Here is an 11,422-nt window from a genome sequence, read left to right on the forward strand (position 1 = left end):
ACTAACAGTATTGAATGCTCATTGCTAAGAGAGTGGTTTGTGGTTTCTACTGGGCTGTTTGAGCATAAAAGATGGATGTTATTGAGGTTGAAGCTTGGTGCAAACAGAAGCAGATAGCTACTACCCATGCCATTGTGCTGAATGGTGTTGCTAACGATGACCCTGATGATGTCTTGCTAAGGGCTCTGAATTGTGTCAAAGCCTTTGGAAAGGTTAGGATAGTTGAGCGCTGCTTGGATACAGCTATCAAGAAGCAGTTTGTGTTGATCCAGACATCAGAGAACCTGAGAGGTCATGGTTTACCTGAGGCAGTTGGGCTTTCTGAAGAGGCTGGTCCCTGGCCAGTTCAGTTTGTCCCTATTACTACTAAGGAAGAAGAAGGGTTTCAGACCAAGTTGTTGTCATTCTTGAGACAAGAAGGAAAGACTGTTGCTGATGTCAAAGGTCTGATAGGTCCTTCGGCCCTGGATATGAACACTCAGTTGGTCAGTGCCATTAGTTCTCTGGTGGATAAATGCACCAATCTGCCCTTCGAGGCTCAGGGATACCGTAAGCTCCGTATGTTCTCAGGAGTGAGACCAACTCCCAGTGGGGAAGAGGAGTACGACGCCTGGGCTGAGCAGACCCTGCCTCTGCTAGAAGAATGGCAGTGCAGTGACAATGTGAAGAGGCAGAGAATAGTAGAAAGCCTTAAGGGTCCTGCTGCTGACATTGTAAGATTCTTAAAGGCGCAGAACACCTCTGCTACTTCCTTTGACTACATGCAGGCTCTAGAAACTGCCTTTGGAACTACTGAAACCATTTCAGATTTGATGGTCAGATTCAGAAGCACATTCCAGTGTGAGGGAGAGAAGCTGTCCAGTTATCTGCTGAGAATAGACAAACTGCTGCATTGTATGTTACGGAAAAGAGGGATTGAGTTGCCTGAAATGAATTGATTCCACATTGAACAGGTTGTGCGAGGTGCATTGCTCGAAGACGTGACTGCTCTTTGCAGACGCATGACCCATAAGTTGCGAGATCCACCTACCTTCACTGAGCTGCTAAGGGAAGTCAGAGAGGAGGAGGATATGCTTCAGGCCCGGAATGTAGCAAAGAATGCTGTGATGTCCAAGCTTGTGACGCCTGTTACAGCTCCTACTCCTAAGGGTGATGTCAACCCTGAGATGGAGCAGCTGAAGAAGGAAATAAATGTCATGAGAGCCGAGATGGCATATTTTCGGTCTAAGCCCAACACAGAAAGGGATGACGCACGGGTGCAAAAGGTTGAACACCCTGCGAAGTCTAACAGCAAAATGAATGATTCCTCTAAAGGATATCCCCATGAAGGAGATAGACCTGGAGTCTTTTGTTATAACTGTGGAAAGGATGGACATTTCAAGCGAGAATGTAGAGGTGAGGAAAATCTAAAAAAAAGTAAATGACCATCTCATAAAACTTACCAAGAAGTCGGGAAACTACAAAGGGGCACAGTAACGGAACGGCCTGCTGTCCCTGTAGTTAAGACACGTTCCGCTAAGTGCAATAATAGACGAGGGGATATGAAAGACATCATACCTGAAGGTTTAGTAGGGCCGAGTTCTGCTGTATCAATACAGATTGAAGGCATTTATACTAAAGCTATCCTCGACACGGGTTCTCAGGTTACCATACTGTACAGATCCTTCTATGACCGATACCTGACGCATTTGCCGTTAACCCCAATCAGTCTTCTACAGATCTGGAGCCTTAGTCCTGCTGATTACCCATATGATGGCTATTTGTCGCTGAGGTTGGAGTTCTTGGAAGCTGATGTAGGGACCACTGAGACCATTGATGCACTTGTGTTGGTTTGCCCTGACCCCATGGTGAAAGGTGAGGTTTCCATACTGGTTGGCAGTAATACACCCATAGTGAGACGACTCCTGACAAGCTGCAAAGAGCAGGGAGGTAAAAACTTCTTGAGCACCAGACACATTCACCCTGTTTTCAAAAAGGCTTTTGAGAAACTGCCTGAACTTTCTTCCGACGTAGATGATAACAAAAGAGGAACTGTGTGGTACGTTCAAGCCAAACCTATCACCCTGCGTCCTGGAGGAGTGGCTAGAATCCCTGGGATACCAAAATTCCCTGGAACGCCAGGTACTGAAGCCATTCTGATAGAGTCACCTGATGATCCTGCAGAAGAGTCACGGTTTCCAAATGAGCTTCTGGTGAGACCAGAGTTGCAGACCCCGACAGCTGTGATGTCAAGGAGAGTTACAGTGACCATGAGGAATATGTCAGGCAAAGGAATCACATTGAGGAAAGGAATGCCGATTGTGCATCTGTTTCCTGTAAATGTACTGTCGTCACATGTGAAGGAAGAGTCCAAAGTTAACTCAACCGGAGATCTGACACCCTCCTCCTTCAACTTTGGAGATTCATTCGTTCCTAAAGAATGGAAGGACCGATTAGTCAGGAAGATGATGGAGCGGAGAGGAGTTTTCTCTACTCATGAGTTTGATGTTGGTTGTAGTAAGAGTACTCACCATTCTATCAGAATTACCGAGGATAAACCCTTTCGGGAGAGGTCTCGACGGCTGGCACCAGCTGACATCGAAGCAGTGAGACAGCACCTGTCGCAGTTAAAAGAAGCTGAGATCATTACCGAGTCCAGGAGTCCTTATGCATCTCCTATAGTGGTGGTGAGGAAAAAGAATGGAAAGATTCGGATGTGTGTGGACTTTAGGATGCTTAACAGACGTACTATTCCCGACCAATACACCGTTCCAAGAATTGAGGATGCACTGGCTTGTCTTAATGGAAGCAAGTGGTTCTGTGTGTTGGATCTCAGAAGTGGATACTACCAAATACTGATGAGTGAATCGGACAAAGAAAAGACAGCCTTTATATGTCCAGTTGGGTTCTACCAATTTGAAAGGATGCCACAGGGAGTTTCAGGCGCTCCAGCAACTTTTCAAAGAATAATGGAACAAACAGTTGGGGACATGAACTTGCTCGAAGTATTGGTGTACTTGGACGATATCATTGTGTTTGGGGCAACCCTTCAAGAACACGAAGCTCGGTTGCTGAAAGTGCTTGGTCGCCTGGAGGATGAAGGTCTCAAGCTATCATTGGACAAGTGTCAGTTTTGCCAAACATCCGTGTCCTATGTGGGGCATATTGTATCACAGGATGGAGTAGCCACAGATCCATCCAAGATCGAAGCTGTTACCACATGGCCCAAACCGAACACAGTGACTGCCTTGCGGTCATTTCTTGGGTTCTGCGGATATTACAGGCGCTTTGTGCAGGATTACTCCAAAGTGGCCCATCCTCTGAATCAGCTGCTGGCTGGTTACCTCCCACCAGCCGAGAGGAAGAAAAAGGCTAAAGGTAAAGAGAACAAGGACTACTTCAAACCCTCTGAGCCTTTTGGTGTTAGATGGGATGAGAAATGTGAAGAGGCCTTCCACACCTTAAAGCAATGTCTTACTCAAGCCCCCGTGTTGGCTTTTGCAAACCCACAGCTGCCATATGTGCTACACGTGGATGCCAGTCAAGAAGGGTTGGGTGGTGTGTTGTATCAGGACCAAGGAGCAGGGCTGAGACCCGTAGCGTTCATCAGTCGCAGTCTTACGCCATCAGAGCGTAACTACCCAGCTCATAAGCTAGAATTCTTGGCGTTGAAGTGGGGGGGGGTGGATAAGCTGCAGGATTATCTGTATGGAGCGAAGTTTGAAGTGAGGACAGACAATAATCCATTAACCTATGTGTTGACTTCGGCAAAACTTGATGCCACCGGCCACCGCTGGCTTGCTGCACTATCTGCTTACGACTTTAGTCTCAGGTACAGACCTGGGAACCAGAACATTGACGCAGATGCTCTGTCTCGTCGCCCACACTACCAGAAACCAGAGTGGAAAGATGTTGCTTCAGCAGATGTGAAAGTAATGTGTCAGATGTCCGTGGTATCTGGACCAAAGAATTCATTTCATGCCCGAGAGATTGACCACTTGGGAGCGTCAATGCATGCTGTTCCCCAGGCATTTTGCAACCTTTCCAGTTTGGATGTACAAAACTTACCCATGTTGTGTTCATCTGAAATATCCAAAGCACAACAGGAGGATCCCTGTATTCATGAGGTGTTTTCAGCTCTCCGTCTGGGTGATATTACACAGATCGACAAATCAAAACATCCTGACTGTCGTCTGCTCCTAAGAGAATGGGACCACTTGGAAATTAAAGAGGGAGTGTTGTGTAGAATCACTCACCCACCCACTAAACCATGTCATTCACAGTTGGTCCTGCCTGAAAAGTACAGGGAAATAGTGATGAAGTCTTTGCATGATGACGCAGGTCATCTGGGAGTAGATAAGACCTATGGGTTGGTCAAGGACAGATTCTATTGGCCGCGTATGAAGTCTGCGGTTGAGGAGTTCTGCAAGTCCTGTGCACGTTGTGTCCAGAGAAAGACTTTACCTAAAAGAGTTGCTCCTCTGTTTCACATGCAAAGTGATGGACGTCTAGACCTTGTCTGTATGGATTTTCTGTCCATCGAACCCGATTCCAGCAATACCGCAAATGTCTTGGTCATTACAGATCATTATACTCGCTACGCCCAAGCTTTTCCCACAAAGGATCAGAAAGCATCCACCGTTGCCAAAGTGTTGTGGGAGAAATACTTCATCCACTATGGACTGCCAAAGCGAATACACAGTGATCAAGGTAGAGACTTTGAAAGTAGACTTATACATGAGTTGTTGTCCATGCTCGGGATTGAGAAGTCAAGAACAACTCCATACCATCCTCAGGGAGATCCTCAACCTGAGCGGTTTAACCGTACTTTGTTAGACATGCTTGGAACGCTGGATTCAAAGCGAAAGAGCAAGTGGAGTCGGCACATTGGACATCTTGTTCATTCTTATAATTGTACCCGAAATGACGCTACTGGTTTTTCACCGTACTACCTCATGTTTGGACGTGAAGCGAGGATGCCGGTGGATTTGTGTTTCGGAGTATCCAGTGATGGCACATCACAGAGAACTTACCTCAAGTATGTATCTGACATGAGAAAGGAATTGCAAGCTGCTTATGAACTTGCTGAGTCTGTTTCTGCCAAACAGAATAAAGGAAATAAGCAGAGGTATGACCAGAAGATCCGTTTTTCCCAACTCATGCCTGGTGACCGAGTTCTCATACGGAACCTAGGACTTCAAGGGAAACATAAGTTAGCAGACCGCTGGGCTTCTACACCTTACATTGTTGAAAGTCAAATGTCACAACTACCTGTGTTTCGGCTAAAACCTGCAGGTGGGAATGGACCCATAAAAATACTGCACCGGAATCATATCCTGCCATTGGGACAGCAAGTGCGTCTGGATCCGCCAGCGGATAATGAGCCGACACCTAGTAGGAGAACCCTGCAGAGAAGAAGAAGGAAAAAAACGAGAAACCAGGAAAACTTTGTTCCAGAAGACAGAAAACCCATGACACAGTGTGTGGATCATGAGGAACCTGATGAGTCGGAAGATGAAGAATGGGATCTATGGTACGACCTCCCAGAAAGACACATAAGACAGAATCTGGATGAATTGTCTGAACCATTTAGCTCAGACTTGGACATGGTCTGGGAAGAACCAGATGCTTCCGAGAAGGAGATAAAAGAGACTGAAAGGCATGATAACAAAGGAACCAACGCCTCCAACGTAGTTGAAGGAACTGAAGACCGGGTATCCGAAATAAGGAGCTCACAGCGAGTTAAGAAGGTTCCTGAAAGATTGACATACAGTACACTAGGAGTGCCAAGTGTAATGATAGCCCCTACGGTTTGATATGTTACCTCCCTTTATACATGGTTGGGAAGCATGCAACCCCTTATGTGTAAAGTTCATTAGTCATGGGGACATGCCTATATTTGGTAGGGGGGGAGTGTAATACCCACTGGAAATGTTATGTACGCTAAGTATGGTTATCAATCTTTAACTTAGACACTGTATTATCATTGTTATAAATCCCTGGGTTAAAGTTGCCCATGTGAAGGTACGGCAAGAACTTTTAAGGACACAATGTGACTAAGAGCAGACTTTCCATAATTCTGCACCAGTATCAACTGTTGCAGACAGTGAGGCTGCGCAGTCTCCAGGCAGAAACCCCAGGAGGAAGGGGTGGAGTCGGGGTTTTCGAGTGGGAAAAAGGAGCGACTGGAAGAGAAGAGGGCAGGAGCTCTGAAAAGAGGGCTCAGGAGGCAAATGGCTGCCGCATCCCGTCCCGGGCTTCCAAACTCGGCTGCCGCCCTTCGTATTAGTAGCTCTGCATCCAGAACTCAAAGTGGGATTCAGTGATCGTGAAGAGAATTCAATGAAGGGGTTCGGAGTCGTAAGTCTTGCAGACATTATACATACCATGAGCTCCAACTTAAGCGCGTCAACGAAAGAGTGCACTCGAATTTGGACACAGGGACAGATTCTCCTTTGAATCCATGTAAATGGAGAATGTATGTTTATTATGTCTAGATTCATTCTAATGTATGCAAATGTCTAATTTACTTCATTGACCTGTAACCTTCTTATACTGTCTGATGTCAAAACTATAAAGTAAGATAATTAGAATTAAGCCATTGTAGTAGTGATCTCCTTACTGGACTATAGAATACTGTCTACAACAGAGACTACATCTCACATATATCTAGAGAACCGTGAAGGGGTTACAGTAAATTAAATTCTTGCCACTGCTTCTTCTATGCAGCATCTGTGATAGCGTCTGAACATTAAATAAAGCCACGTTCAACAAATATTTTTGTAAGACATTGTAAGACAGAAATGGCAACTGAGTTTATTGTTGGTTCACGTCACTTGTGAATTCTGATGCCTAGAAACTGATTCCTGCCCGCCACAGGCAACGTACACTCTGATATACCATTACTTTTTCATATTTACTTTGGCCCATACTATGACTAAATACTCATTCACCAAAATATTTCATTATTGATCTGTGGAAGTAGGCCTCACCAGAGTGGGGTTCAGTTTACAGAAGTAGCCTGGATCCTGGAAGATAGTGAGACTTGCTTTGGGCAGATGTGATAAAATAGATAGCTTTGACTCAGTCCTGTAAATGGGCCAGGATTGCTAAAAAAAAACAAAGCTGCATCTACTTCAATTATCAATGACAATACCTTGATATATTTTTGGACATGTAGAAATTTGAATATTATAGTTGGGCCACCCCCTCTGATTTGCAACTTACAGGACAGGAAATGCTTTCGTTTTTGTCACTGATCCAACACATCTTCTGCAAGTTTTCTCAGTGAGCTGTGTGAGGCTTTCGTTATGATTGGGTAGACACTCTAAATTAGCCGAATGTAATTTCCAATCTGATACTCCACTGCTTTACCTTATACACGCTAAATCTGAAATGATTCGAATTCAAAGCAATTCATGTCAATCTGGGAATCCAGCCTGTCTCAATGAAATGTGGGGACCAAAAACTCTCCCTGGGTAAGTTAATGATGAATAGGTTGAAATGGCTTCCTGATCTGCAGGGTGTAAAGTTCATCCCCTGAGCTGTGCTACTTTACAAGATACACATGCATGAGTTGCGCAGTCTTATCTCTTTCCGTCTGCTGTGACACCCTGGGCGGTGCTTTTACAGAACCGATCATATCAACTCGGTTCTGTAATTTGATGAGACCATGTGCGTAGTCAAATCAGGCAGAGCGAGAGACGCTGGCTAAAGCACTGACACAGGGCAATCATGATTCAAGCAATGAAAGGACAAAGCCACAGAATCAGCATGTTAAGTTAAACTTTCTAACAGCACTAACTGTGTGACCGTGGCTGAGCTACTGTAGAAAGTGCAACCAGAATTATTGCTGGGGTTCTTAACTTTACTGCATTTCACAATAGAAAAAAAAATAAGTTTAAGAAACTTTCATTCAAAATTGTGTTGAGTATTATAGCTATGCCCAGCAATCTGCATTGTTGGAAATGGTTTCAACTCCTGTGCGTGCAGCAACCATGGGACTGATTAAATTGTCTTGTAATACATTGCGCATGTGCTGAAACAATACACGTGCAGGAGAGATAGACCTCAAAAATGTGCAGGTCGCTACCCTGCCAATAACAATGGGATTGTGCTCTCGGGGTACCCTCCAATGATAACCCTGCAGAGTTTTGCGGGGTTAATGGGATGGCACTGCATTTGCATGGGAGCAGCAGGCACTGAACCACTATGGGCGGATTATAGGCGCCCACCTACCCCATACTTGGTTGCCATCAGGGGCCGGGGTGCGTTCCTACCCTTAGAGACCCCAATCATCTGCCCAAAACAAGTCTCACCATCTTCCAGGATCCAGGTTACTTCTGTAGACTGAAGCCCACTCTGTTGAGGCCTACTTCCACCCTTCAAGAGGTTATATGCCTCTTGTCTGTGGGCATACCAGCCTCCAGTGTTACACCACGTTACTTATGACTGGACAAGCAGGAACTCCAGCATAGGGAGTCCCCGTCCCTAAGGTGGGCCAGAGGCTCCACCCCTTAAAAGGCTGAGTGGGAATTCCCAACTAAGGTCAGGAGTCAGGACCCAGTATTTTTCCAAGTTATTTCACCAGATTCCTGTTGGGAGTCATGCCAGGAATCCAACGGAATGGGCGATTGCAGGGTGATTCTAAGTCTTCACTATTCCATGAGCATTTGAAGCCCGACACAAGCAGCAAAATGCATACGGTTGACAGTTATGCTACCCTCTCTCATCCATGGATGTTGCAATAGTTCCTGAACATGCCACTACTGGTTGGGATTGCAGCTCAGGATCCAACACAACAGCCCAGCCCAGGTGGAGGTGCATTCTTTTTTTATTCGTTTATGGGATGTGGGCATCGCTGGCAAGGCCAGCATTTATTGCCCATCCCTAATTGCCCTCGAGAAGGTGGTGGTGAGCCGCCTTCTTGAACCGCTGCAGTCCGTGTGGTGAAGGTACTCCCACAGTGCTGTTAGGGAGGGAGTTCCAGGATTCTAACCCAGGCCCTGGTCCCCTGTTCCTTCTAGATCCAAACACTAGACCCCACTCACTCATACCCCCACACCATCCACTGAAGCATTGGCCTGCCCTGCACCCTGCCAGGTGTGTCCATCATTCTGTCCTGGCCTGGTTAGCAGAGACTTCCAGTTACCCTTTTTGACAGCACTAGAAATGCCAGGCAATCTTGAATTTAATTCTGGTTTATACAAAAAATATACACAGTAACAAACTGAAAAGTATCAATCATTTGGAGTGGCAATTGTTCATTTTAGTTTACAGAAATTACCTACAGCCCCATCTATGCTTAAGATGGGCCACAATGTCAGGTTTTGTTTTGTCTCTCTTACCTAAAATAAAGCAATCTGCTGTAATATAGCCCTTTACTTAACCTTCTAGTCAACAGATGGCAAAACAATAGCAGAGAAGCATAAGAGACAAGTAGCCTTGAAACTTAAACCTAGGAGGCAGACTTCTGTGTTATTTGGCTGCCATTATTTCCTCCCCATTTTTAAATTATTTATTTTCCAAAGTTTAAATCTTCCTATTCATGCATCATTCAGGTATGCAGCTCATTGATCCCTGCCAATGTTATTTCCTACACATTTTACTAGGAATGGAGCATTATTTCCACGCTTAGTATATTTACAAGAACTAATTTTTGTTTTTCTTAACTCATGATCAACAGATTTTCATAGGCCAAAGTTCCATTTTTACTTATTGGGACTGTATGAAATTACTAAGCCACAAAAAATGCTTCTTCAGTAACAGAGCTGTAGCTGTTTCAAAAATTCTTGTGGTAGGCAGTCATACATTAAATGCACAGAGGTGCTTTTTATTTCTGCAATAAAATGTGTGCTGTGAATCTCCATGCACACACAACAAACATAATTGAAACATGATGGGACATCAAGTCCAAAATGAATCAGACATTTACAAAGAATGGATCCAGATGCATATCCCAATGTAACTCTGTTCTGGAGTCAATTTAGAATATATTCATTATGCTTAATTGTGCAATGTATTTCCATTCAGATTCACTACATGTTTAGTTAGTTCACCTTGTGTCAATGCCAGAGGAGAGGTGAAAGTAACTACTCTTGGCAGCATTTGACTGAGAATGGCATCAAGGGACCCCAGCAAAACTGAGGTGAAAGGGAAAATTTTCCATTGGCTGCAGTCATACCTTACGCAGAAAGATGTCCATGATTGCTCAACGGCAATTATCAAAGCCCCAGGACATCACTGAAGGAATTCCTCTGGCCAGCATCTTTAGCCAAACATCTTCAGTTGCTGCATCATTGGCCTTCCCTCTCTTATGAGGTCAGGACTGGGGCTATTCCCTGATGATTCCACAGTGTTCAGCTCCATCTTCAACTGCTCTATAATGAAACAGCCCATGCCAGCCTATAGCAGGACCTGGACAATATTGAGACAAGTGGCAGGTAACATTCATCTCACATAAGTGCCAGGCAGTGACCATCTTAGACAAAAGAAACCCTATACCTCTCCTTGAGCTTCACTGCACCAGCATTGGTGGGGTTCCCCACCATCAACATATTGGGGGTTAGCACTGACCAGAAGCTTAACTGCACCAGGCATAAAACCATGCTACAAGAGCAAAGCAGTAGCTGGGCACTCTGTGACAAGTAGATCACCTCGTGACACCTTAAAGCCTCTCCAATATCTACAAAGCACAAGTCAGAAGTGTGATGGACTATTCACCACTCTCCTGGATGGGTGCAGCCAAAACAACTCTGAAGAAACTCAACACTATTCAAGACAGAACAGTCTGTTTGATAGGTGCCCCTGCCACTGGAGTCAATATCCACCCCTTCCACTGCCTGTGTACTGTGATTGCAGTATGTACTAACGATCAGGTGCATTGCAGCAATTCACCAAGCTTGCTTTAACAACACCTCTCAGCCCTGCAACTTCTATCACAGAGAAAAGCAAGACGGGCAACAACAGAGGAACACCATCAACTCCAGATTCCCCTCCATGTCGCACATTAACCTGACTTGGACATATACTGCCATTCCTCCATCGTCACTAGGTCAAGATCCTTGATTTCCCTGCCTAATACCATATGGGAGCACCATCAGCACTTCAAGAAGGCCCATCGCCAATTTCTAAGGGCAACTAGAGATGGACAATAAATGTGGCCTTAATTTTAAAATTAATTCTTTAATCAAAGTCCACTATCAATTCAAATTAACACACCAGTGAGTGAGACGGTAACACATACCTTTTTCTCAATAGACATCTGTTTGAATGGGTGTATTCAGTTATATAAATACAGAACGCCCTGCAGGATAGGATGATGCTTGCATGAACAGAACAATGAAGGTCAACCAAATGTGGCAGAATTATTTTTGAAGCAAGCTGATACAAATTGTTCCATGGGCGCTTCCCACATTAGATAAAGATGCCTCTTGCTCAGTAA

The sequence above is a fragment of the Somniosus microcephalus genome, chromosome 24, assembly GCF_052327205.1.
Source record: "Somniosus microcephalus isolate GS21.2 chromosome 24, FLI_Smic_1.0, whole genome shotgun sequence".
NCBI lineage: Eukaryota > Metazoa > Chordata > Chondrichthyes > Squaliformes > Somniosidae > Somniosus > Somniosus microcephalus.